At 34.6% G+C, this 26,661-nt stretch overlaps 1 long non-coding RNA gene across 1 annotated transcript; it reads right to left on the reverse strand.

Moving 5' to 3' along the window:
• Nucleotides 1-273: 273 nt before the first annotated feature.
• Nucleotides 274-12,010, reverse strand: LOC128080178 (uncharacterized). The gene is made up of 4 exons (XR_008206531.1): nucleotides 11,909-12,010; nucleotides 11,074-11,126; nucleotides 2,401-2,580; nucleotides 274-1,372 (listed from the first exon to the last, which is right to left on the reverse strand). It is a non-coding gene; the product is annotated as an uncharacterized LOC128080178 (long non-coding RNA).
• Between the last annotated feature and the right edge of the window lie 14,651 nt (nucleotides 12,011-26,661).

Genomic DNA, 26,661 nt, shown 5'->3' on the forward strand with positions numbered 1-26,661 from the left:
CACGCAATGCCCACAAGAGATGTGTAACCAGAATCCTCTAATGGCCCTCAGTGATCAGAGTGAGATGGACTTTGTTGGATTTCTCCCAGTTCTACTCCGAATGCAGAAAGGCTGTTTGGGCATCTCAAACTGTCTCAAGCAGATTTCAAGTATGATAGTATTAGCAGTATTCAGTATTCAAGGTTTTTTTCGTTGTTGTTGTTTTTTTGTTTTTTTTTTTTTCCCCTTTACTTTTACAGAATTGTTTTGGCTCTGTCAAATATGAATGAATATTTTATTTGTCTGAAAACCTTTGCTAGAAAGCTATATTTAATCTCATCGTTTACTCTCAGATTAGTCCTGAAGTATTTTTTTTTTTAAATGGTTTTAATTTATTATCCACTCAATATCTGAGCAAAAAGGAATCCATTCCATTATTCGTTTGTTTTTGAGAAGTCAGTTTGTTTCACTCTCTGAGCATTCAAATAGGTATCTCATTCAAATCTGACATTTATTGAAGGTAAACTAGAAATACAAAGGCATTTTAGCATTTTGCCATTTAAAGTCACTGTCAAGACATCACAGACATAAACAGTATTTTCTTCTGAAACATAAGGATTAATGTTTCAGAATGATCTGCAGAGCATGGAGGTTTTAAATTGGCACCTACTTTGATTTGAAGGAAAATTATGGAGGCACTTGGAGTCTCATTGTAGAGGAAATGAAGTCATTGACCTTTTATATGGTGTCGAATATGATATTTACTGTGAAATAATAATGATGGCACCAATAACAACAATCACTGATTTAAACTACGCAAAATAATGAGGAAAAATACATCCTTAAACTTGATTTCTATGTAAAAATGAGCTGATGATGCTCATAGAATGCCTCTAGAATACAATTAATGATTGTTTTCTTTAGATTCACATTCCTCATAAAAAATAACAGACAAGAAGTGGAAAGAAAACCTAGACATACTATGAATTAAGGACCTAAGAATTCAATACTGAACTTGTAGAATGAAAAATTTCAACAGCAAAATTAATCAAACTAAACTTCAACTTATTTTGAACTATGATATATTTGAATTGTTTTGACTCTCCCTTGATGAACATGGATGGAAATAATTCAAAGCAACCACTTCAGTGTAAAATGGGAGACAAACCAGATTTAGGCCTTTGTAACCACAGTCTGGACCCACAAAAAATTATTATATGTATTAGACACCATACTACTTTTTTCCAGGAGAAATTAGTGATACATGGAAACCTGGGATTTACAAATAGTTTAAAGTATACAGTGAATAGTAGCGTTGAGTAAGCAGAGAGGTAGACAACAAAAGCCAAAAGTTGACAGGTCTGTTCAGTCTCTTTCTTGTTATCTGATGAGCCTATCAATAGGAAATGGAAAGAAATCCAGTGAGTTTCCCAGCCTTAGAATAGTGTTGAATGTCAGACTCCTTAAAAAATTGCTAGGCTTTAAGATGCAATACGTAAGAGTCCACAAAACAATTTCACTCTTATAGTTGTTTAAAATAATTAGTAGCTGAAATTCTTAATTTGTTCTGACTAAAACAACTACTTATTTTCTTTCAAAGGGAGGAAAAGTAAGGTGTTAAATATAGTTTGATAGTGACAGGACAAGGGAGAATGGTGTTAAACTAAGATGGGGAGGTTTAGGTTAGATATTAGGAGGAAGTTTTTCCACACAGAGGGTGGTGACACACTGGAATAGGTTGTGAAGGAAGTTGTGGATGCCCCATCCCTGAAGGCATTCAAGGCCAGGCTGGGTGTGGCTCTGGGAAGCCCCATCTAGTGGTTGTCAACCCTGCACAATACAAGGGGGTGGAAACTAGATGATCACTGTGGTCCATTTCAACCCAGGCCATTCTATGATTCTATGAAATCCTTCTTGCATAAGTCCCCCTGCAAAATTAGACTTCCATCCAGAGTTCACAGCAATGATATCAAAAGTTACAGTCCCCCATTCCTGTTCATCAATCTAAACAGAGTTTTTGAGTTGTTCTTCTTTTTGTTTTGCTTCTTTGATTTTATATTTTATATTTTAATAGGTGAAGCGTGCGACATCAGTACAGATTTAAAACAACTCTAAAATATCTGGTAACAATGCTACTTAGGCTTTCCTTTAGAGCCTAAATTAACCATTACAAATTGTTGTACAGTAAAATGTAAATGTGACATTCTCAGTACATCAATAATCCATAGGATTTATGGCCAAGTTCCCAGGTGGACACATTATATCAGACAGGAAAGAGGTGGACCTTTTTGAGATGCAGTGTTTAGAAATCTGGCACAATAGTGTTCAGGACTTACTGGAATCCCAGTGTCATTTTTACATTGTTAAAAAGCCGTGAAAAAATATCTAGTAAAGATTACATACCAGCAGGAGCAAGCTTACCTAAATGCTTGTGTTTTCCTACTCTCTTGTTTGTTCAGCTTTTCAAAAACTGAATACTATACTGTTTGCTCACAGTACTCATTAATTATTTCCTTGGTATTCATTAGCATGCTGTTTTTCTTTGGTGGCAGATTCACAAATAGACACTTTTCTTTTTTCTATATTATCTTTCCTGTAAGACTGAGAGAATAAAATTAATTACAGAAAGAATGCAGTAGTTTAATGTATGAAAACAGATGGTTCTTTAAAATTACTTAGTTTTAATGTTTAATATTAAGAAACATGCTTATTAACCATAAATGTGATGGTAATTAGGCATAATTTATTCATGTATCTCTCTGAGTCATTGATGACAATTTATTTGAGAACACTATCCTCCTTTGCATCTTAGTATATTTACATGTTATGAAACAAATAACAAAAAAATTAAAACTACATCTATTTCTATAGATCCTTTTATTCAGAACAAAACGACAGTTCTGCATTAGTTTGAGAAATATTCTGCAGGTAACAACTTTGCAAAATGGTAGAAGAGCTTCTAACTTGGAAAAAAAAAAAAAAGAAAAAGAAAAAAACCACCTTATTTTTGGCCACATACAACGGAGTTCAATCTACATTTTTATACGTACAGGAATATAAAACCAATCTGAAAATTGCTTTAGTTAAGAAAAGTTACATTCTCTTTAAAATAATAAAGACAACAAAACTGAAAACACATGAGCAGTTCAAATAACCACATTCAGTGCAACGTAGAGCACTGAATAGGATCTCGCTTCTGAAAATACCTGTACTCAATATTTAATATATAGTATTGAAATGTCTATGCCAACAGTTTCAATTGAAGTGAATTTCTATAAAATCTTCTCTACAATTAGACACTCCAGGTGTAAGAAATGGAATGGCAATTGGACACGTTATTCCAGTTTAAGTGTTTTTGATAGACATAATAAACCAAAACCAAGCTTACTATTCCCTCAGGTGTGTAGACGAGCTGTATCCGAAAATTTACATATTCAAAAACTCTAGAAGATTCTGTAAGAAATAAACATTGAAAACAGCTGTTCTTCTCTAGTTCTGTTTTCACATGGCAGTATTTTTTTTCTGAATGCCTATTTGTAACAAGGTGCTTTATATCACAGTGATATTTTATTTTTTCTCATTTATTGGCATTGGAGGTTTTTGGTGACATTACACCTTACAGAAGGCATTTTTGTTAAGGCCAATTTTCTCCTGAGTTCTTGAATTTATTTCACATTTCCAAAAGATTGTTGGCTGCTAACAAAAGAATGGAAGTGAATTCTTCTGCCAAACCAAATAGTTTTATACAAACCTTACTTTTACTATGAAGTAACCAAGGGCAAAACCACAGAAACCTTTTCTCCTCAAAGGAATTGAAGTTCAACAACATTCTGTATCACTAGAGCTGTGTTACTAGTGTAACAAGGTCTTCACTGTATGACTCAAAAAGGGCTCCAGAGCACACAGAGGAGTCAGGGAGTCCAAGAATGACTCAAGCTTAAAGTGTCAGTGGAGTCTCACAGACAGATATAACAGCAATGGTAAAGGAACAAAACAGCTGAAACTGTTGAAGTGTCACAAATGATGTCTAATATAGAGAACATTAAGATTTTGATCATTACACTATAATCTCCTGCTTTGCCATTTTCAACAAACACTGGAGTCATTTACTTAAAAACATTACTAATGTAATACCTGTGCAGATTTTCTTTTCTTAACTAAGCTTTACTATTTCTTGGCATCTTATTAAAAGGAATATGAAATGTAATGAAATGAGATAAAGTAAGAAGCCTCCAAAATCCATCTTTTCAAACCTACCCGGAGTACCCATCATGCCAAATGAGAGGAAAAGCTGCAATGGTTGCAGCCCTGTGCAACCACCAGATGGCACCCAGAGCGACAGTCTGTAATGCTCAACACCAGGGCAGCGGGGTGACTACACGCTCCTTAATTACCATTTCTCTTTAGTTCCAGCAGTTGCATCCTTTGACGTGCTAATGAAGGAGAACAGGAAAACAATCTTAAGATGCCTCTCAGAGCACCAAGGATAAAGGGAAGGAGAAAAAAAAAACAAACAAAACAGTTGCAAGCAGACGATGAAATTCATGTAGAGAAAGCGCTGAGCAATGAGAAGGACTCAGTCAACCTTTCACCTCAGTCATACCAATTTAAACCTTGCATATTCTACAGTAGCGCTATTTCTGGGAGGAAAAAAAAAAAAAGGAAAAAAAAAAAAAAGGAAGAAATATAATCCTGATCCTTTAGCTTTATTATCTCTTGTCACAGCACTGGATAAATTATGCCTTTGGGAGTCTCAGTTGAGTGATAAAACTGTTTATTAGGAATTTAACAATTACCAAAACGAGAGGGGAAAGAATGGAATATCACAACCCACATCATAATCCCCAAAGATAATTATTTGAGACAGATAAAGATAATAAAATATGGAGTTTTTAGTTCCAAAATATGACACAATGTTCCAGCACATGCACTGCCTTCACACAGAAAGCAAGATGAAAATTACTTTTTTGTTTGTTTGTTGGAATGGCTTTTAAGTATTAATATACACTGCCTCTGCATCAAGAGGCAGTTTTGTGTTCCCTTTTTTGTTCGCAGTTTCAGCCACACAAAGAACACTGCGAAAATGAGAACAAAAACCATAGGGAAAGTAAAGAAATTTAGGTTTCATTGCTGAGCTTGACCATCTGATAAGTTCCAAGGAAGAAACCCAGGTATGGCAACTTATTTTACTCACTTCACAGACACTTCTCCCTTACTGTGTCATACTCTATAACATTTTGGTACAGCTTTAATTTCTTCTCTGCAAGCATCAGTAAACCTGGCTAAGAAGCCTGACAAGGATTACTCCTGAATATTCTAATTACAGTGGCCTTTGTATCATCTCTTGTATTATCATTCCTCTTGCACACTGATGCAAGACAGCTGGGAGAGACTAATCCCTGTTTGCTGAAACCATTCCTCACAGATGCTTACAAATGATCTAAATTAAAGAAAAGATACAGGTGGCTTAAAAACACACAACTTTGGGACTGATTTTCTACCAAGCAGAAAACTCGGACAGAAATAAATCTCCTGGGACACTTTCTTCATTTTACGCTACATAAGTTGTTACAGTTAGGAATACAGTCACGCTTTTCAATGCCAGCTGCTGCAATGGAGCTTGCATCCACAGATCTCCATTACTAATGAGAAATACATTCAAAATTAAATTAATAAATAAACAAAAAGGAGGCCTAGGTAAGGAGACAAATTCTTCGAAACAAGTATTTAAACAAAATCCATTATCCTCTCAAAATCTGTAATATTCAAGCCAAATGAACTAAGTCAAAATAATTTGTCAGAAAAATGCTTGTTCAGTATCAGAGATGTTTACTTTTTCTTGATTATGACAATGATGCAAGTTCCCTGTTCCTGGAAATGTTAAAGGCCAGGCTGGCTGGGGCTATGAGCATTCCCTATGGGACTGAGATGTGTCTCTGCCCAGGGTATGGGGGTTGGAACTGGATGATCTTTAAGGTCCCTTCCAATGCAAGCCATTCCATAGTTCTATGACAACCCAGACAGATAGTTGTATGACATGTTCTTAAAATATCCTATTTAAAACAAATACTTTCTCTACAGATTATAATTGATTTTCCTTCTTCTGTGTACAGAAATGGAAAAATCACCTGATGATAAAATTTTTGATGTGCTGTAAGATCTGTTTCCCTATCAACACTTTCTCAGAGCAATAAAGGAAACCCAGCACTTCAAGTTTTCTAAGTCTAAGTAAATTGTTCTTGAAGCCTGCTGCTCCTTTTTTAAACACTACATGATCTTAAAAGCAGAATATATGAGAGCAGTCACAGTGCTTCCACATAAAATTAACCTTCTATTACATTCAGTAAACAAGGGAACAGAAACAGCGCCAGCATCAGGAGCAATAGAATGCTTTTACTTTCCCCCATCAGGAGTAATCCAACTTGTGCAAAGAAGATGGGGCTCCATCATTTGCGGAAAGTTTGGCAGTTTTACTAAGATGGGATCCATATGCTTCAAGAGGAGCAGAACTACATGCATGACAGTGACTTTTTTTGTGAGCTGCTGAAAATCTCTGGTATGTACACAATGTGGAGAAGAGGCACAATATTAAATTTACTTGTTTCGCTTCACATCATGGGATTGAATGTTGTGGATGATTTTACATAATTGATTTTCCTTTAAACAAACAAACAAACAAACAAACCTGAGTTAGTTGAGTTTTGGAAGAGAATTAAATGAGTGGACCCTTTTCTGTTCGAGCTATTGGGATACCTAGAAAACTATCCAATTTTTCACAAAACTCAAGCTTTTCATGAATCTTAACTAAAACAACTAATATATTCTCAATTTCAGATATTTTTGAATTATGATGGGGAAGATCTTCACTCAGCAAAATGATGCTGGATTGACTGTAGGTGCTGGAGATACATTTCTAACACAGTAATGTGGTAACTATACTAAATCGTATGAACACCCAACATTAAAACTAAATTCAATGTGGGTAATAGATACTAAACATGTCTGATCATTTATCCTGATAGGAAGTATCAGGTAAACGTCTAGGAAAATCAATTAAACAAGACAAAGAAGACTCAAATAGGCACCATTAAGCAAGGCACCAAAACTAGAAGATGATCTTACAGCTAATTTATTAGAAGATTTCTCTCAAGACTACCATTATTTCAAATAATTACTGTGTGCAAAAGATAGGTTGTAACTCTCTCCCACCAGTGTATTAATGCCAATACAATGACTAGCAATTATGGCATAGGTATTCAAAAGACTGTCATTTTAATATTATGTTCTTCCTCTTCCTTCTTTTTTGAGATATTTTGCACTTTATCATAGGGATTGTAATTCTTTGCATACAGAGTACCAATGGGAGCTTGCTTGCATATACTTCAGCAAATACTTTTGAAATATTAAACATTTTATTAAAGGCAGATGTTCAAAATCAGCATGTGCATGTACTTGGGTGGGTAATTTAAAAGTTCTCCAGCTGGACAGGTTCAAGGATTTTGTTATCAGCAGAGAGATCATAGATAAATTCATCTGGAAGTGCTCTGTATGTAGGGATGCCTTTATATAGGATAACCAGCCAATATACATAAAGATTTAGCCTAGTTATTTTCCTGTAAGAGGAATAAGTAGCTATGTGATTAGACTAGCCAGGTGTAGGACAGGTTTTTTTATAGGTTTATCAAGCATCTATGAATCCATTCATTTTCACTGTCAAATTGTATGTCTTTTATCTCAGTCCTCTTCCCAGAAGGAGGCTTAATCTTGAAAAGTAACAGCAAAATTTCAGCTCACACTGAAGTACATAGGCACCACTCACTGCATGAGGATTTTGAAAAAGCAATAGCTTAAAATTTTGCCTTTTAATAAACTACTACTGTACAAGAAGCAGTATTAAACTAACAGAATTCTAATTGAGAGAGACATTATTTTAGAAGAAATTTCTCAGACTAACATCGGTATATTGTTTGCCTTAAGAAAAAGAATTTGGCATGAATCAAAAGTTAAATTGCTTTTCAAGTCAAAAGCATTACAGAATTATTCTGTGTTAAAACTACATGGATATTCTTTTTGCTGTTTTACTTCTCAGTTGATTAATTTTCCTTCTCCTGGTCATATACTGCTGAATGCTATCACTAAACTCAGAAAAATTAAATCTCTAGGTTCTTTCCTCTGCAAAAAAAATTCAGGAGAATAATTTTCTTAAAAGTAGAGCTGCTACAAGTGTTTTTTATAGCGCATTTCTTATCCAAGCAGCAAATATACCCAAAGGAATACTGAGCTTATCTAAAAGTATTTTGCAGCATTTTATGATGTATGGCAAGGTTGCTGTGTACCAGAATGAAAGATTTTATAAGAGGGAAAAAAAAAAAAAATTGGATGTGCTTTTCAGAATAGATCTGATTTTTCTAAAGAATCATTTAATATTAGTGGCATCAATTTCCAGGATCAAAATGCTTCCTATCTCCACAGGGAAATCCTAGCACAAGCAACAGCAGTTCTGTTGCCCACAGTTCCTGCTTCCGATCCAGGGCCTCACACATTTCTAGTCTTATTGTCTTCTTACTACCTCTCACTGCCTACTTGTTGGTAATTCAGTATGAATAGCAACATAAAAATAAAATAAGAATAAAAATAAATAAATAAATAAATAATCTTGACATGATGAAGAAAATTTGAAATGGCACCTTAAAAGTTGGAAACTAATATAAATAATGACATAGACTGATGCACAAAGTAACAAATACAAAGTGCATATAAATTGATGGATGGATTAAAATGTCAAAATTAGAAGAGAAGGGAGGAAGATAATGTCTTTTCCATAATATATCAACATTTGCTCATGATCCAAGTCCATTCTAGCACAAACTTATCATTTATTTGACTTAAATAACAAAGCTTCTGCTTAGAGAGGATGTAGGACAAATGTCTGATCTTAGATGGAACAACTGGATATTACTATCATAAAACTGCAACACCACTCTGAAGCTGAAACAGAACCTTATGCCCATTACTTAATAAATTTCTAAAAGATAAGTTCAATAAAAATATATCCAATTTCACACTGCAGAATCTCACAGGGCCACACAAGCTGTATATGTTTTATTGAATTCTGCCTGAAGCACAGATTTGTAAATGAGAAATTATCTGTTTCTGAAACTCTACAAAAATCTTTTTGTTCTCCAAAGTTGATCGTAGTTCCACTCTAAATCCCTCACCTCACTCATTTTTTCCTCTTGATCTACACAGGCTAGAATAGCAGAAGACTTTTTCAGACCTACACACATTAGAAAGCAGACAGTGTTCCTCTCCATTCTGAATGAAAGAATATTAAAATTATTTGTTCAGTCTGAAGTAAATCACCATTTTGGAGTCAGTGAGTAACATTCACAGAAAAGAGCTACAGTAAATCTTTAAGAAATACCTGTCAGAAGTCACCATCTCCTAGCTATTAATATCAGATTTCACCTTTCAAGAAAAGGGGGAGGAAAAAATAAATAATCTAATGAAATTTCCATGTATTTTTCCACAAAAACCAAAGGTCCAGAGTTTCTAAAACAGCATATAGTCTGTTTTTTCTCAAGCCCAGAAGACGTTAATGCAGCCAGTCTGCTGGATGTCCTCTGTAATATCGCCCAGCTCAGGGCTGTATAATTTAAAGAATCAAACCAGCAGACTGGTGCCTCCCTGTGGAAAGCTTACTGTATTTTCCCAGACAGATGTCAGACAGACTCAGCCATCAAAGGCAGTGCTGCTGACTGATGTCTAAGTCAAAGACAAACAAACAAACAAACCTAAAGATAACTTTAATGGAGCAAATATAAGCAGATCAAAGGCATAGAGGAAAGGAAGTATGTGCGACAGTAGCACACATTTGGAGTTAAGCTGACAAACAAGAGAATCAAAGAGAGGAAGAGGACATGATTTCTTACTTCCAAAATTCAAACATAAGCATGGCACCTAAAAAAAGATATCAAGATATAAATCTGGATCATTTCTTTATCACCACAGTGAGTGTGCTTGCAGTTAGACAAGCAATGACACCACTGCATACCCTGACAGCATTCAGGCTCACTGTGGGGAAAAAGCTACAATCCTAACAGCCTGCTGAAACCTCAGCCACTATCAAACAAATTTTCCAACAAGGTGTCCTGCTGAGAAGTCCTTCTCTCCAGTTTTCCGCAAACATCAGTCACTGTAGTAGGGTTATAACACTGCTGAGTTCTTTCCTAACCAAGAGATACAAAGGGTATGAATGTACTCAAAGCCTCACTTAGGTTTTGCCAAAATTCAGGGATGAATTCTCCTTGTTCAAGAGGTTCACAGCAGAGGTGAACTGACTTCTACTTCAGATGATTCCTGCACAGCCCCTGCTGATGAGAGCTCAGCTGTTCTGGTTAAGGTCATCTGGAGAATGTCCTAAGTTGAACCAGATTCTACCAGGATAAAAACAACCCTTTATCTCTATCCATCTCCAGACTAATAAAAATGGAGGGCAAACATCAGTGTTGTTATATTAGTCTTCTAATTATTTATGACAGAAAGACTTGGTCTCTTAAACTCACATAAACCGTGCTCTGCCTAGGTTTGCGCTTGGATTTTCCTTATCTTATTAGCAGATGACTGTTTAGGCTAAGTAACATACGCAATTAAGTAACAATAAAACCCCATTTGCAAGTACAGTTATTCCAACAGGTAACAGGAAATTGCTTCTTGCAGACTTAGTGCATTTCTGTAGTGAAAATGGTTTTTAAGAAGTCCTAGCACAATATTAGTTTTTCATAGTCAGTGAATTGTATCACTGTCACTGCATTTTATAGAAGAACTTCTGTAAAGCTAAGTACCACTGCTAGCTTGAGTAACTCTTCCACAGTTTAATGAATAGAAAACCTCTCACATTATTTCACAGCTACCACTTTTCCAAAACATTTTACAATGAAAGAACTGCAGCTTGCCTTCCTGTGAACATCAGATAAAGATTCCTCCCTGGACTTACCAACAGGAGAAATCCACCACAGTACAGCTTCAAACTACCCATTAACACCAAATAGGAAAGGTGCTAATTCTGAAAATGTTAATTCCTGCACTTCTTACCTCAGAAAGAGCCCTTCTGCAGGACAGATGACTTCTTTGCCAATTTAGAGACACTAAAAAGACACAAACCCCGTGGTAAGTATTGGCCAGTTCTGTAATCCACACACCCCATTAGCTGAAGACTAGCAAAATCAGAATAATGTGCAGACTAAACCTTCTACAAAGACAGGGAGGTATCTCATGAATTCCTTTCCTCTTGTTCCTTCAGAACATTTTGAAATAAGAATCTTTCTGAATGGGTTTGCTTGAAGGGCCTATGTATTGCAATGATTCTTCAATAAAATCCAATTTCCCTGAGACAGTAGGCAGTAGCAAGCAAATTTTCAAGACTTACTTTTCTTGATCCTTTAAAAATAAACTAAAATGCTGTGTTGAGTAGGGAGAAGGGCCAAAAATCAGAAAATGTTTTTGTGGAAAGCCACAAAACATCAAAAGAAAAAGGGAGTCAGTCTTGAGCAGAAAAGATAGATTTTACACATTTTCAGGAGAACACATAGAGGGAAATTCAAGACAATCCTTAAAAGAGTGTTGATTTCAAATTAAACATCAATTAATGTTTAAAATTAAATGTTTAAATTAAGCAGCTACTACGAAGTAAATGATGATGAAGTCAGTGAGAACAGAATTGCTAGTTACCAGGGAAGTGTAGTCTGAAAACAATACTAGGTATCATTTTCATTTTGTATTTTGCACAGCTATTATGTTCTATTCAGACTTCAGTGATCATTATTCTCCCTGCAGAACCAACAGATATTCAAACATTTAAAAAAGTATTTAGGTACAATTCTCATTATGTGAAAATAAATAAATGCACTCATATATATCAACTGCTTACCTACTTTCTTTGTTTTCATGAACTTTTAAGGTTCAACTGTTCAAACTTTCTTTACGATTTGAGATCCAAAACTTTATCTGACGAGTTTCTTCTTCTGTAAGGAAAAGCCAAGGTGAAATGGCAATAGAGCAAAACAAAATATCTATCATGAAATTGAAACCAACTCTAAAGAAAAAGAACACTCTTTCTGGTGGGTTTTTCATTTGTTTAATTGGTCATTTTTTCTCTTAGACTCATGATTTCCATAGATCCAAAAGGTACTGCTAACACTACACAATACCTTGATCAAGTGCAATGCCATGTAAATGGAATTAATAGGAAAAAGTTTGCATGACCTCAGGAGCTGCCAATTAGCATTACTAAGTGGATGGTAATAATTGTATTAATAAATAATGTTAGCTTTGTTCCTTTTCACCTACAAGTATAGTAGTTCAGAAATGCTACTTGTATATAATAAAAATTAATTACAATTGCTATGGTAACTACAACTTTAATTAAACACTACATGGTACGATAATGGTAAGTAATCTTGATAGGTGTTTGGTGCTGAATATTTAACACTAAATTTCCTTCTCTTATTATATTGTCTGAAGTATTTCCATGGCTGTTTTCTCAATTATATTGTTCAAATTCTAAGGTATGAAGAAACAGACTGAAGTTCTGTTAATTGTTTTGCAACTATTAATGTATCCATAAGGAATGAATACTATTTTCATAACTCATATATTTTCAAATTTCACATAGTGAAGTTGTGAATGCTAAACTGTTGATTATGAATGCATCTTTTCAGAATAAGTATATATATGTATATATTCCAAACTTACATAAACATAAAAATTTAGGACTAAAAAAAATTTATGTGAAGTTGATATTTGCAAGTGTGTTATAAACCTTTATTTTTATTAATTCTATCAGACTGATTTTTTGAACATATCGGTACCTGAGCAGTTCTGTGGAAAGCCCAGACTCCAGCTGTGAATGCTAAGTGCTTGAAACTCTGGTTCATCTGAGCCACATTTACTTGCACTGTAAACTGAGATTACACTGTGTCTGAATGTTATAGGAAGCAACACTACTAACTGTTGCCAGAAACTTCCTACTGCAAGAATTTCATATCAGTAAATTAGTATCAGAACGCACAGGAACATACATAGACAGTATACAAGTGTTTTCCTTCTAAATAAACTTTGGATACATAGTTTTGATTTCTTGTGGCCTAAATTAGCCTGGAAGAAAACAGCAGATAAGATTACACTACTCAGACTGAAATTTTCTCTGTTGCCTCTCTATCTTGGGCTGATTTCTTTTGCCTTCAAGATTCATTTAAAATAGTTCAGCCTAGTTATAAGGAACAAAAATACAGTGCTCAGAGTTATGCTGGAAAGCTTTCATGCATTGAAGTGAGTGCCTGAAATGAGAATGAAATGTCTGGGTGTCAAGAATGTACTTTTTGAAAACCCTATGAAAATCCAAGGAAAATACATGACAGACCAATAAGACTTTCCATTCTTCCATTCAGTCTATGTTCATTGTGGAGACAAAGGCAGGATGATGTATCTGCATGGGAGGAGAAGAATATCCTAATTCTGACTTTCCCAAACCTCTCAGTATATAATTTGAAGTACAATTTGGGTTTTTTGAGTTTGCCAGTTTGCCATTTTATTTCACTGAAATTGCTTAATTACCTGCATCTGCTTCCTGGTAGACTGTAGTAGGTTAAATTACTGGGTTCATAAGCTGTGTAGCTAAAAGTCATATATCAAAGACTATAAACTCATATTCATTTCTTCTAAAGCAAAGGGATAGATGATTAACATTAATTGATCTGAGAACAGTACAAAATATTTTTTCTTGCTTTTTACACTTCATAACTTTGGGATGCATTTGGCCTTAGAGAAATTTTGACAGACTGTGTAATTAACATGATGACCACTGATGAAAAATTTCTGTTAATTGGTGACAGTTCAGGTAAAAGGACTGGACATGAGGTGCATTGCTCACCACACTCCTTTCCATCTTGCCCTCTCTTCACTATCTGCTCCCAGATGCAGACATTAATACCTCTGTGCCTACTCAATAAAATACTGCAGAGAACTGATCTTTTCTCAAAACTAAATCATTTACATTTATTTATTTATTATTATGCACTGCTTCTTTTCAGACAGAGGAGCATTTTATTCAATTTAAATGCCTACAGAACTATGGCCTTAGAATATCTCTTAAGAAAAACAAAAACTGCAGTTTAAATGGTACTTAACTGGGCTTTAATTAGGTGTGAAAGTCTGAGCTAATCTATTAATAATGAAGTTTTCAGCTAAAAATTTAAAGAAGCAAAGATCAAATAAAGATGAAAGAGTCTGAATCTCATTTTTAGTCTTACATCTTTATTCAGTATAGTATTTTACGTTACTTAGTCATTTTAGACTTAAAGGAATTAATGACCTCCTACTGATTTGCAAAAGCTGTTCAACTGGACTAAATCTGTCCACTGAGCTATTTCCTGTAAAGGAGATAACATGGAACTGCATTTTCAAAACGTTATTCTAACATGCAGTCATTTTAAATATGATGTCTTAAGTATGGAAATGATTCTTCAGGAGAAAGACCCAGTTCTCCAAGTTTAAAAGAAATGCATTCATTCATATATGCATAAGAGGATTCACATGTAAATCAAGATTCCTTACAGGATTATATTCCCATTCCAAAGGTAGACACCTTTGGAATCAAGTTAATACTTTATAATTCAAAGTACAAAGGTACTTCCCTTCATGGTTTTCTATTTTTCATGTTTGGGGAAAGAATGGTAACACATTCATAACAAAACACAGAATGACAAGAAGCTGCATAAGGGCATAATTAAAGGACTGTTTTGTAAGAGCAAGAATTGTTCAAAATTATTTAGAGTAAGTTCTTCCCAGTTTTTTTCTTGCAGGGAAAGTGGTGCAAGTTAGATACACAGTAATACAAATGATTTTTGGTTTATTGTTCATCTTCCTCTCCGGAGAATAATATCTTTGCATTTGAATCTCCTTTTTTTTAAATCCCCCTTTATGCCCACTAGAAAGAAGGAGAATGCAAGACCAAAAGAACTGGAAAAGAAATACACAATTCCTACATTTAGAAATAGATTTAGTTCAAAAATGAATCAGATCCAATAAAACAAAAAGATTGAAAAGAATTGATCTATTTGAATGTTTTTGGGGGGGCGGGGGAATGCACATGACATAACATCTCTGTTTTTTTTTTGTTGTTCTTGTTTGTTTTTTTCCCCCTATAATTAGATATATGACTGATAATCAACAATAAGAGATACAATAGATTATGAGGTCCTTCCAGAGACACTTTGGTTGTTTCTTTCTAGAAATGAAAATACAGTGTGAAAGTTTAAAATAGTTTCAACTACAAGTGATAGAAAGTCAAACAAGGATTTCTCTTTTAAGATATTGTAGTGATCTAACTTTCACAGGCCAAAGTAGAATTTCATAATATTTGTTTTAGAAAATTTTAGAAAAGTATTTACTTTTCTGGAAAAAAAATTAAATTCTGGAATGTGTTTTTGAAAGCGTGGCATAGGCATATTCCTTTCTTACAGCAGTAAGCCATGGTAATTAACAACATTGGTAGCAGAATTGGAACTTCCTTCTATATCTTCCTCTGCCCTTGACTTACAGCAGAGCCTGGGAGGTATTGCAGATGCACACAGAAGCCTCATAATTACGTCTCTGTTAAATGGAATTCTAAAGAGAGATCATCAAGGATGTTTAGAAATTGACTAACCCATGTGATAGGCTTGTAAATATGTTTACCATTCAAACATTAATAAAAACATTAAACAGATTGCAGCAAATGTTAAATACTATTGTAAACAGAATGGAACAAGCCAATGGGGGGAGAAGGACTCCACATTTATGGTGGGAGACAATCATGTCCTTATGTACTTTCAGCTGAAAAGAAGGGTTTAAAAGTTACTGAACTAGAATTTGCTTACCTTCTCTCAAATCTCCCATGTGAGAATGGAAAAGTAGCAAAAGAAGTATTTTTCAGCGGTTCAGGATTTACACAATATAATAATTTTCATAATTATTTATGAAAATAAATAATTTTCATGTCCTCTTCTCCTCAGAAGTAGCTCAGATGCTTCTGATTCTAAATAAAGCAGCACAGACTGAGGAAACATCTGCAACGACTTTCTGAGTTTTGCAAGACTTATCTTTTGTTATTACTCCTCCTTTGCACTGTTTTAACTCTTTCCAGTATGGAGGTGGTAATATTTGAATGTTTTTTATAGTGCTCTGTTCTTGGGTCAATGACAATTGCAACTGCAGAGCATTAGTATTATTACTGCCCTCTAGTAGGCTCCTCCCAATCATAAATATTTGAATACTACCATGGTTCTATGTGGTAATGTGAATCACAGATGCACATCATCCCTACCAGTACCTTGAGGTTTTCCCCAGAATGCTTCCATTATACCAGTGCAAAAAACAACAGTATATACAAAATTGTTCAGTATGGTAAAGACAGCTAAGAAACAAGGAAACATAAATACCACCAATTATACCTATTTCCAAATTTATACACATTTAAACTTCACAATCTAAAAATATGTATCTAACCAAAATGGCCTCTACTTATATCTTCCTGAATTATTTCCCTTTATAGTACTGCTGCTCTCTTATAGTTTCTGTATCATACATGTCACTTTAAAAAGAAAAAAAGAAGCTAGTTACCCCTTATCACAAGTTGCAGGTGTGTTGTTGTTCCTTTGCAGCCCCAGCACAAGTGTTTGGGATTCCTACTGTTCACAGAAAACATCACTGAATGTCTGTATTTTCTTTAGGGAAATGCTGTTTTTTTGTTAAGATAGAAGAGAAAAAAACCTGACCTTTTCCCTTAAAAACTGAGTGAGAGATTAAGTATTTTCTTTTCCTGGAAAATACTGTGCTTTAAGCAGTGCCCCAAAAGGCAATTCTGATACTTCAGGGTGGTAGTGGCAGTGTTTGATGCACAGCTGAGATCAATCGACCACTTGGCCTCAGCTACCTTTCCTATCAGTCCCAGGGCATTGCCTTGCCTCTTAGACTTTGCTGTTGATGTTGAATCATGTAGGGTTCTTCTTGAGAGAAAAAAAGACTGCAAAAGGCACCAGGACATCCATCAAAATCATGTTGGTGGTCTTAGAAAACAAAGAAAGAAACTGTCAGAACACTGCTCTGGTGATGATGCCACTTGGTGCACATAAAAAGATGAAAGAGTTGCCCTCTGCTTGAATACATGAACACTAGCAGTGTGGGCAACATGGATAGAGAAGAAAAAAACAGCCCTGTTTCCTCAGAGGAATTCTTCCTGAGATTTGTAGACTTTTTCAGCACAAGGAAAATGGATTTTTTTCTCAAGAACTACTCATTAAATTCAAGCTGCTCTGAAGGATATAAGTCTAAAATTTGCAGAAACACTGATAGCTACATCAAAAGAAAATCCATAAGTCATAAGTACAAACCATAGCAAGACCACATATTTTGTAGTGGGGTTAAAGATCCATTAAACAGTGTAGAGAAAGAGAAAAAGAGAGAAGGAGCAATGATAATGAATCTCTTAACTTGTCTATATGAAACAAGCACACATGAACCATTTTGTGATTTCTTGCTAGAGGAAAATAGAGAAAAGAGCTCAAATATGTCTGTGAGGAGAGTTGTGCGTTAAATTACTTTTTTAAAGTAAAATTTATAAGTAAGCCTTGGAGTAGGAAATGGAAGATAGGATTCTCCTATCCAGTTGTGTATGACTGTGATATCATAATCTCCCTTTTTTCTTTTCATAGTTTTCCTCTTTCTCTTAACATTAAAGGAATGGTGAACATAACCTTACATGGAAAACGCCACAATCCATCCAACAGGGAGATGAGAATAGCCCTAGGAAGAGAATGAAGCTGAACCATGTCTCTTACAATCACCATCAAAAACATTAAGCATGGCTATTGTATGAGCAAAGAAAATAGTGAGAGAAATTCTGTCTCTTTTAAATGACCCATATCCTCTGGTAATGACTACTGTGTTGAGATACATGAGGCAGAAAGCAGCAAGGGAAGAAAATAGCAGATTTCTGGATAGCGACTCTTCAAAAGGTGAACTAGAATACTCAATCCTATCAGAAATTGCATCCTTTCAAGGCATGAACAAAAGTAGTTTACTGTGTGCTTGTGGAAAACTGAGATTAAAGAAAGTGTGACAGTATTTAAAGGGTGAGGCTGTAGCTATATGAAAATTTTTAGACTCGCAATTTAGGACTTTTTTATTAAAAAAAAAATAATCATCTCTGGCTTTAATGATTTTGAAACATGATGTGCTTTAAACACGCTGACTCTAGCATTCAAGTCTTAGTTCAGAGGTCTTCCAAACCTTATGAGGTTAGTATTTGTATGAAATCTGAATCCTAAAGTTTGACATCTGAGCCATAGATATAATTCTCTGCAAGTCATCATGAAAGTGAGTACATAATTACTGCTTTCAAAAGGTGTTTTGAGTTCCTCTACTAACAAACGTGTGCGTAAGCATCCATGAGATGAACAGGATAGGGGAAGAGAAACATGTTTAGCTAATTACTGCTTTCAGAATAAATTCTATGCTACATCTGTTTTGTGCAAGGGACAACTATTTGAACCTCTATCTTTCTGCTAATTCAGATGGTATATCCAGATAATAGCTGCACAAAATATCCAATCCTGATCTCAAGTCCCTCTCCCTGCAACTATTCTGCATTTCAGATCTCATAGCAGTGTAGCTGGTGCTAGACTCAGGAAACTCCAAGCATAACAGATAAATCTTTGATTTCATTTTCAAAAGTGGATTAATAATTGATCACCCCTTAAAAAGTACCAGATAAACCAAAATTGTTTGATCAACGAGTAGAAAACACACATCACTAAAAACACGGAGAGAAAACAGGCACAACTAGGAGTAAACAAGGTAATTCTTCTTCTTTCGTGTACGGTAATACCAAAAGGCTATGTTCCCTGAGTACTCTGAGGATTTTTTTTAATTTTTTTTTTTTTTTTTCCCCTCAATTAAATAGTACTGTCTTGTTCTGGAGGGTGAGACTGTGGAAGAAGTTGAAAGTGTCCTGGGAAGAATCATCTTGGTTCTTCTCATGTGTCTAAGTTAGAAGTAGGGAGGGTCATTTAAAGCCATTTGTTCTTTCTGGAGGATGAAGTTTGGGATGCTTGGAAGACAGTCCTGAGATTTACAGACTTGTCTAAGATGATATAGAAGCCTTGAGGTAAGGGACAATGACAAGAAAAAATTCTTGCTTTAACAAAAAGCAAATAGAAAAAACCATGCACAGTATGCAAATTTTAGTTATATGATGAGACAAAAAAAAAAAAAAAAAAAAAAAAGAAAAATCCCACCTTTTAAATACTCCTATTAAATACCAGCTAGGCACCCTGAACAAACAGAAATAGCTTGCATCCCCTAGGACAAGAAGTTGTGAGAACTGGACCACTATTACTCTGAAGATGAGTGAGATAATACAGTCATTAGCACCCTGCATGTAAAAAAAAAGAAGAAAAACTTTCCAAACCAATTATTATTTTTATTAATACTGCTTTTCAAAAAGATCACTATCCCTGGTGTCCCTATAGAGTTGAACTAGTCTCTTCGTTTTCTGATTTATTAATAATATTCAAGTTTCTGCCAGGATGAATAGGTTGGTCCCTCTCATCTTTGAGATTTATTTTGTATGTTTTTTTCTAAAGAGTTGTTTTAATGGACAAAGTTTGGAAAGAAAACAGCTGTCATTTACATTTTAGAATGCGATTTTGGCAGAGACATTTATTTTCTCAGCATTGCAGTCAAATCTGTCTAAGAACTGATAGACCAAGGTCAAAACACAGTAATCTTTGCAGAGTACATAACGAATATTTTCAAGTATTTTGACAGTAAAACAACTTTTCCAGCTGAAAAAATTATCCACTGTATCTCCATGCATTACATTTCTATGGTTTTACAGCTGAAATACTATAGAAGTGTAATGTATGGAGATACAGTGCATAAATGTATAAGTGTATATATATATATATACACGCACATGTATGCATTAAGAGCTGAAAAATAATGTAGTTTTTATCTGTAATGTCATAACACGTGTGATACTTGCTGAGTTGTAGCCTTTATAATATCGTGTTTTCCTTTCTAAAGAAAGTAGGAAACGTGCTTAGAGTGTAGCTTTCAGGATATAACTTATTTTTCAAACATTAGGGAACAGAGTTATCTTCCGCAACAGAGGAAAATGATAGTTAGAAATAGAGAAGTAAGTAGATCTGAAAGATTGACAGCTTACACCATTGTAAGAAATAATTTATGAATTGAAAGGATTGAGGGTTGAGTGCAGAAAGTAATGAAATCATCAGAACATACAGATAACAAGCAGCTGTACTTTAGGTAAACATGAGGCATAACAACAACTCAATCAATGAGCAGTTCTATCTTGCTCCACCCATAATTCTATGGGGAATTATATCATTATTGATAGTTCTCTTGTCCTCCCAGAAGAATCACAGAAGCTAATGCTGCTTACTAATGAGACCTGCAAAAAGAAATGCATGGGAGATGAGTTCCTATCCTTTCACTCCTGCCTGGGGCTACTCTTCCATGCAATCTATTGGTCTCCTTGCAAACTGTCATATTGGATTGCCAGAGAAGAAATAGATGGTGATGAAAAGGATCCAAAAGTGATATTTCAGGATGTGAAGTTTAAATTTAATTTCCTCTTACTCTCAAAAAAATTTTTTTTTCCCCCCCTCCAACAACTTGGTATTTAAGTATCCAGATGGATACTTAACCCTTTCTACTATAACCAATACTAGACAGATACCAGATGGAGAAAAGGAGAAAAAAAATAATACCCTGGCAGTTCTTCAAATCTAGAAAATGGTAGACAAGTGTTGATAGATTAATGTCTAGCCAGCTTTAGGAGAGAGAGATAACTATTCTCAAAGTACGAGGAAAGTTTTATTACAAGAGCTATGCATTTACAAGGATTAAATGCAAACTAAAATAGATGTTTTCACTTCAGAATGGGACAGGTTGTAACATTTTTACCACATCTGTACATAAGATAAACACTAAACAAGAGTTTTCTTTAAAGTTGGATTCTGAGAGCTAGTCAGAAATACCCATCACACAATTCTTAATACATGTTTAAAGAAATAGTCACAAATATGCACATCAATATTTAAACCAGCAACATGGCCTTCTATTCAGATAATGGAAATACTTCAAAAATTTGGATATCAAAATTTTATGCACATTTTCAGCACTAAGAATTTCACCTAACATCACTGCCTTAAGATTTTAAGGCACAACTAGTTATTAGACACACAGTCAAGGATCACAGTCATACCACAGCTCTGTATTTGTCCTTTTATTTTCTTATATTTCTCAAATTTGTCAATGATAGGGAAAATGATCTTAAAAACACTTCATCTCCTGCATGCGGTTCTACAATTCTTTACAACCTTCTTAATATTGGCAATGTTTCCACTTATAAAAAGGTAGATTAAGGATAATAGCCATATTTTTTTTTTTTAATTTTATCTCAGTATGTTACAAAGTCTCTCTCTTCGTGGAAAGATGAGTAATGGATTAGCTGGCGGTGAAATCCAGCGCTCTAAAAATAATTCACTGATCTAACTGGAAGCATTTAAGAGCAATACCTACCAAAAGGCAAGATGAGACCATTGCTTGCCAATAATGTTGCTATGTTTATATTTACTGGAATTAATTTACATGTAAAATACAGTTCAAGATATATAACTACAGGTTCATGTTTTTCTTTGATTCATAAAGTAGAGCTGATGAACACAATACAGGTATATGGAAAACAAATATAAAAAGTGTTTTAAGATCCAACTTCACATACACCTTTACAAAAAGATGAGAATTAGATACAACTTCAGAAAACACAAAAAATACAGAGAGTAAAAGGAGGAACATAATCATTACAAAAATAACATTTAGTTCACGATGCTCTTGGATATTGAAAAATAATATTTGAGTGTATTTGCATTTATAAGACCGGGGGGAAATTATCATTTCCAGGTTATTTATATTACAAAACAGGCCAGGTCTTTCCTTCTGTTACAGTTGGTGTTACAGCTGGAAAGATTAATGTGAAAACGGGAAAAAACACAGAGAAAGAATACTCACTTGTATCTGAAGAACTAGATTCGCAGGAAAGGCTCCACAGTGGACGAATCTCCAGAAACAGATCGTTCTCCCCTTGCAATCAGCCCTTAAGTAGGCTCTTGGTCTTGCATTCACCTGTGCTCCCACAGCTGACTCAGTCATTTCCTCAGGTGATCAATCAGTGGTTCAGTCCATGACTGAACAGTTTCCCTACACTTTCTAAAATAAGAAAATGCATCATCTTCATGTTTAGTTATTGAACAAGTACTGCATTTGTGCTCAGCAAAGAGAAACAAGAGGATAAATTAAAAAAGAAAAGTAAATATTACTTTAGTTCTCCCTGTAATTCAGGCACTTAATCATATAACCATTTATGATTTTAAGAACTGTGGAGAAAGTTTAATTGTGATTTTTGGAGTGAAATGACATAAAGTAGCATGCAAAATGGAAGACATGTGAAAGGCACTGTCTTCAGTTTTTCCACTTTCCCCCGTTGGTAATTTCTGAAAATGTATCCCACTTACACAGGCCCATGACATTTTTTGCTCAAACTATTGAGAATAAGCATCCACTTTATTTCTCAGCCTAAAGCTACCCTAACAATTCAAATCATCAGTTTATTTATGTAACTCTCTTGATTTGCATATACATACCATGGCTACTTCTGAATATTACACGGCAAATGACTGCTGCTAATCTATGTCTAAGTAAATTACTGCCATAAGTATTTCAACAGTAGAACTAATATGTTATTCTACTTAGAAGTCTTGTTTCATTCATCCTAGTAGGAGTATATCTGCATGCAAATTCTCAGGTTTGGTTTATTTTTTATGCCGTTGTTTGGAGTGTTTTCTTTCCCATTTCTAACTTGGGCCACACTTTTTCCTTTGCTATTAGGAAGCAAATGGAAGAAAGGGCGATATGTGGTTCCTAGCTCACAAACTACTGAAGAACATATAGGTTTTGTTCTTTTTCCCCATACCTGCATTACTGAAATGTATACAAAGAAACATGTTTTTATGTTTCTTCTCTTTTTTCTTTTTCTTGTCTTCACTGAGGCTCAAACCAATACATTTAATTAAATGTGAGTCTGGAAGAAAAAAAGGAAAGAGAAAAATATCATAAAATGCTCTATTTGTGTGAAAAGAAGAAAAAACATCCAGGTTTTAAGAAAATCTAATGAAAAGAACAGGTCTGGTATAAGAAGGTTTTCTCAGATATGGCAGACCTTATCTATAGCAATCAAGATGAAATTATGTACTACAAGTCAACAGCGCACAATATCAAAATTGATGCGCAGATACACTGCAGATTTCTGTATATAAATTCTTACAAAGGTTCTTTTTAACAATATCAGAGGGAAAAAAACTAACTTTTATCACCTCTTAATTTCATCCAGTATGGGAGAGTAGCATCAAGAGTTAAAATGCTGATTTAGGTGCAAAGTATATTGACGATTCTTACCTCAGTCTGACCCCAACAGGCTGCTTAATGTACCCTGTAAATGATACTTCTCTGTTTTCACTGACACTGAGCAGTAAACAACATAGCAGGGACTTTTTTTCCTCACGGCTTCTTTCTACTTTATGCACTTCCCAGGTAAACAACAGGCAAATTGTATACAACGTGTTTAAATATCTGCATAACAAACAGCAATAGCAAATACTTGATTTAATTAAAATAGGCTGAGTCGTCATCTAAAAGGTAAAAAGCAAGAAAAAAAAAATCTCAGTAGAAATCACAGGTCTTACCTACTGCCAGCCAGATACAAGTAAGAATAGCTTCTTGAAAAGACAAGAGCTTGATGTAAGCTCATAAATGCAATCTTTACTGGGGCCATTATCATCACTTTGTGCCTTGCTTTTACTTTTTAGGAGAATCCAGAAGTGCCAAGGTTAAATCAATTTTTGTGGTATTGGTTAGTGAGGCTTTCCAATTTTATATCTGTCTTGTTCATATTTTTAGAGTAAGTGTAGTCTAATTTTACTTAGATACATTGTAAATGACGTGAATTTCACTTATGATCAGTTTAGCAGTTGTAGATACATGATATGCTGTCAGATGCCTTTCAGATTTTCAATATACACTACCTACCATGCCAACTATCAAAAGAGCTAGGATTTCTCACAAATGTTTCAGCCTCTAGCTTCAGCAATCAAATCTTAACATACAAATTTGGAATACCTGGATATCTTTTTTTTTTTTTTTTTTTTTTTTAATTTCCTGTTTATAATAAAAACTCTGGTCTTTTTATGCAAACTGGAAATATTTTGGAATTTAAAAAAATGTCCTATGCTGCATACCAGAGTCTTACCATGTAACCGAATGTGACTGATCTTCTGCCAAGACCCGCAGACACATTTCACATTTTCTGTTGGTAAAGCACTTCATTCAGAACACCTTCTTTTGTATGTGTATGTGTGTGTACTAAAACTTCTTTCTCAAGTTGTGAAAAAAAACTTGATATGTATATCAATTGCAAAACAATTTATCAAGACTGCAGTTTGCATCTGTCATCTACCTCATTAGAATATCAAATTTTAATGAAGTTAACTGTAATTTGCTCAGGTATTTTCTTTCTTTGCTTTCTTGCCAGTAAAGTCACAGGTACCAATCTGCCTTCAGGAGGAGCAGAATCTGTCTTCTGAATGTGTAGCTTTTTGCTGAACAGTGCAAAAAAGTGGAGACTCTTACACCAAATTTTTAGAGTTTCAATTTATTTCTAATTTTGCATAACAATGTCATTATTTCCCTACTCTCAACAATGCTGTTACCACAAGCACCTTGTATTCAGAACATACAGTACAAATCTGGCATGCAGACTCTGGTATTTAGTGGACATACTTGTGCTTTCTGATCCTGGAAATTTTAACCAAAACCTTTATATTCCAAGAAAATCCTATTACATAGCCAAACTGTAACTCTTCCTTATTTCCTGTTATCAGTAAATTGCTGTTGACCCTTGAACATTTCTAGCTAGCTTTGTTTTGTGAGGCTCAGCTCACAATTATCAATAAGAATCAAAACAGAGTTATCAATAATTATCTGTACTCTGCAATCGCGAATAACTTTGCCCTTTTTGCTCTTGAGTAGAGAATCTTTAAGGAAACCATATCGGCATGCTGAAATTGGGTGAATCATTTCTTGTGAATGGAAAACAAGCAAAGCTATCCTCTGTGTTACTATTGAGATAGGCTTCTATAACAAAAGCTAGGAAGGAGTTATCATCCATTTACTGTAATTATAACTCTGGTACTATGAAAGAAAAATGTGAAGGGAAAGCTGCACTAAACCTGCAAATGGAATTCTTCCCACAACAGTCCACTGGTTGTGAACCGAACTTGTAACAAATCAAAACATGGTATTTTTTGCTGTCACTCCTACTGGGAAGTACTATATGAAAGATACCTGTCTTCTAAGCTCTGGTTGACACTTCATCAGTGGTACTCCAAGGGAGACTTATGCATATACATCTAAATTGAATGAATTCACACTAGTGTGATGGGAGAAGATATTCTTATAGGTAACCCTTCTTACGATATAGAAAACAAGCTCTGTTTTGAAAGAGAAGACAATAATTTAAAAGGCCTCTGATGTACAGCACGGTTTCTGATCCTAATGGAATGCAAAAAATACAGTAACTGTTCTTACTCTTTGCAAATGCTGAATGGCATCAATTTGTTTAAAAAATACAAACAAAAGTGATTAATTTCAGAAAGATAAATTACTGAGCCTGTCTTAATAAAAGTTTATTATAAATGTTTAATTAAGCTGACAAGAGTTTCAGCTCACGCTGAAATTAATAAGCAAAAATATATATTACAGTATACTATATTTATTAATATAAATTTTTAGATGGCTTTTTAAATAAACTCTAATGTGAGCTGGCCAGAGTATTATATCACACTGGCACAAAAATATTCTACAGGTATTTATATTTCATGTCATACAGCACTTAAATATCCTGTTAATGGTAATTTTGGGATTTAGCTAGAGTAGAAAAAGTTTTAGGAATGAAAACATTGTTTTATATGCTTCTACCGATTGTTTCTGAGATACTCTTTCTGGGACGAAAAGAAAAAAGGTATTTTTTCTATACATAACATGGGAAAATACGGGTATAAACAGTCTTTCTTCCCCTTGATAAACCATTTAATGAAAGAGAGCTTCCAAACGCACAAATGCCAGCCAGCAGATTGATTTCACCAAGAATCATGAGGAGAAAATTTTCTGTTTTATACTGTATTTCTTGAAAAGTCCTGCTTTGGGCACTAAAAGTTAAGACATGATTCCAAATGGGACCATGGCACAAAACTGATCATTTTAGGATCCAACATGGCAGACAACCAGCATTAACAAAAAGTAAAAGGAGAAGTGGATGGAAAATAAATTTTTCCAAACCTATCAAAAGATGAAATGCAGAAAATATATACAAAGCACTGCCAAGTTGCGGGAACTTTATCTTGAAAAGAAGAAATTTGTCTTCTTTTCCTTGTCTTCTTCCCTTATACACACATTTACAAGATATTTCGTTTATCTCTACCATAGACCTCATCTGTTGAAAATGTT

This window comes from Tympanuchus pallidicinctus, unplaced genomic scaffold (assembly GCF_026119805.1).
Source record: "Tympanuchus pallidicinctus isolate F22 unplaced genomic scaffold, pur_lepc_1.0 scaffold2, whole genome shotgun sequence".
NCBI classification, from domain to species: Eukaryota; Metazoa; Chordata; class Aves; order Galliformes; family Phasianidae; genus Tympanuchus; species Tympanuchus pallidicinctus.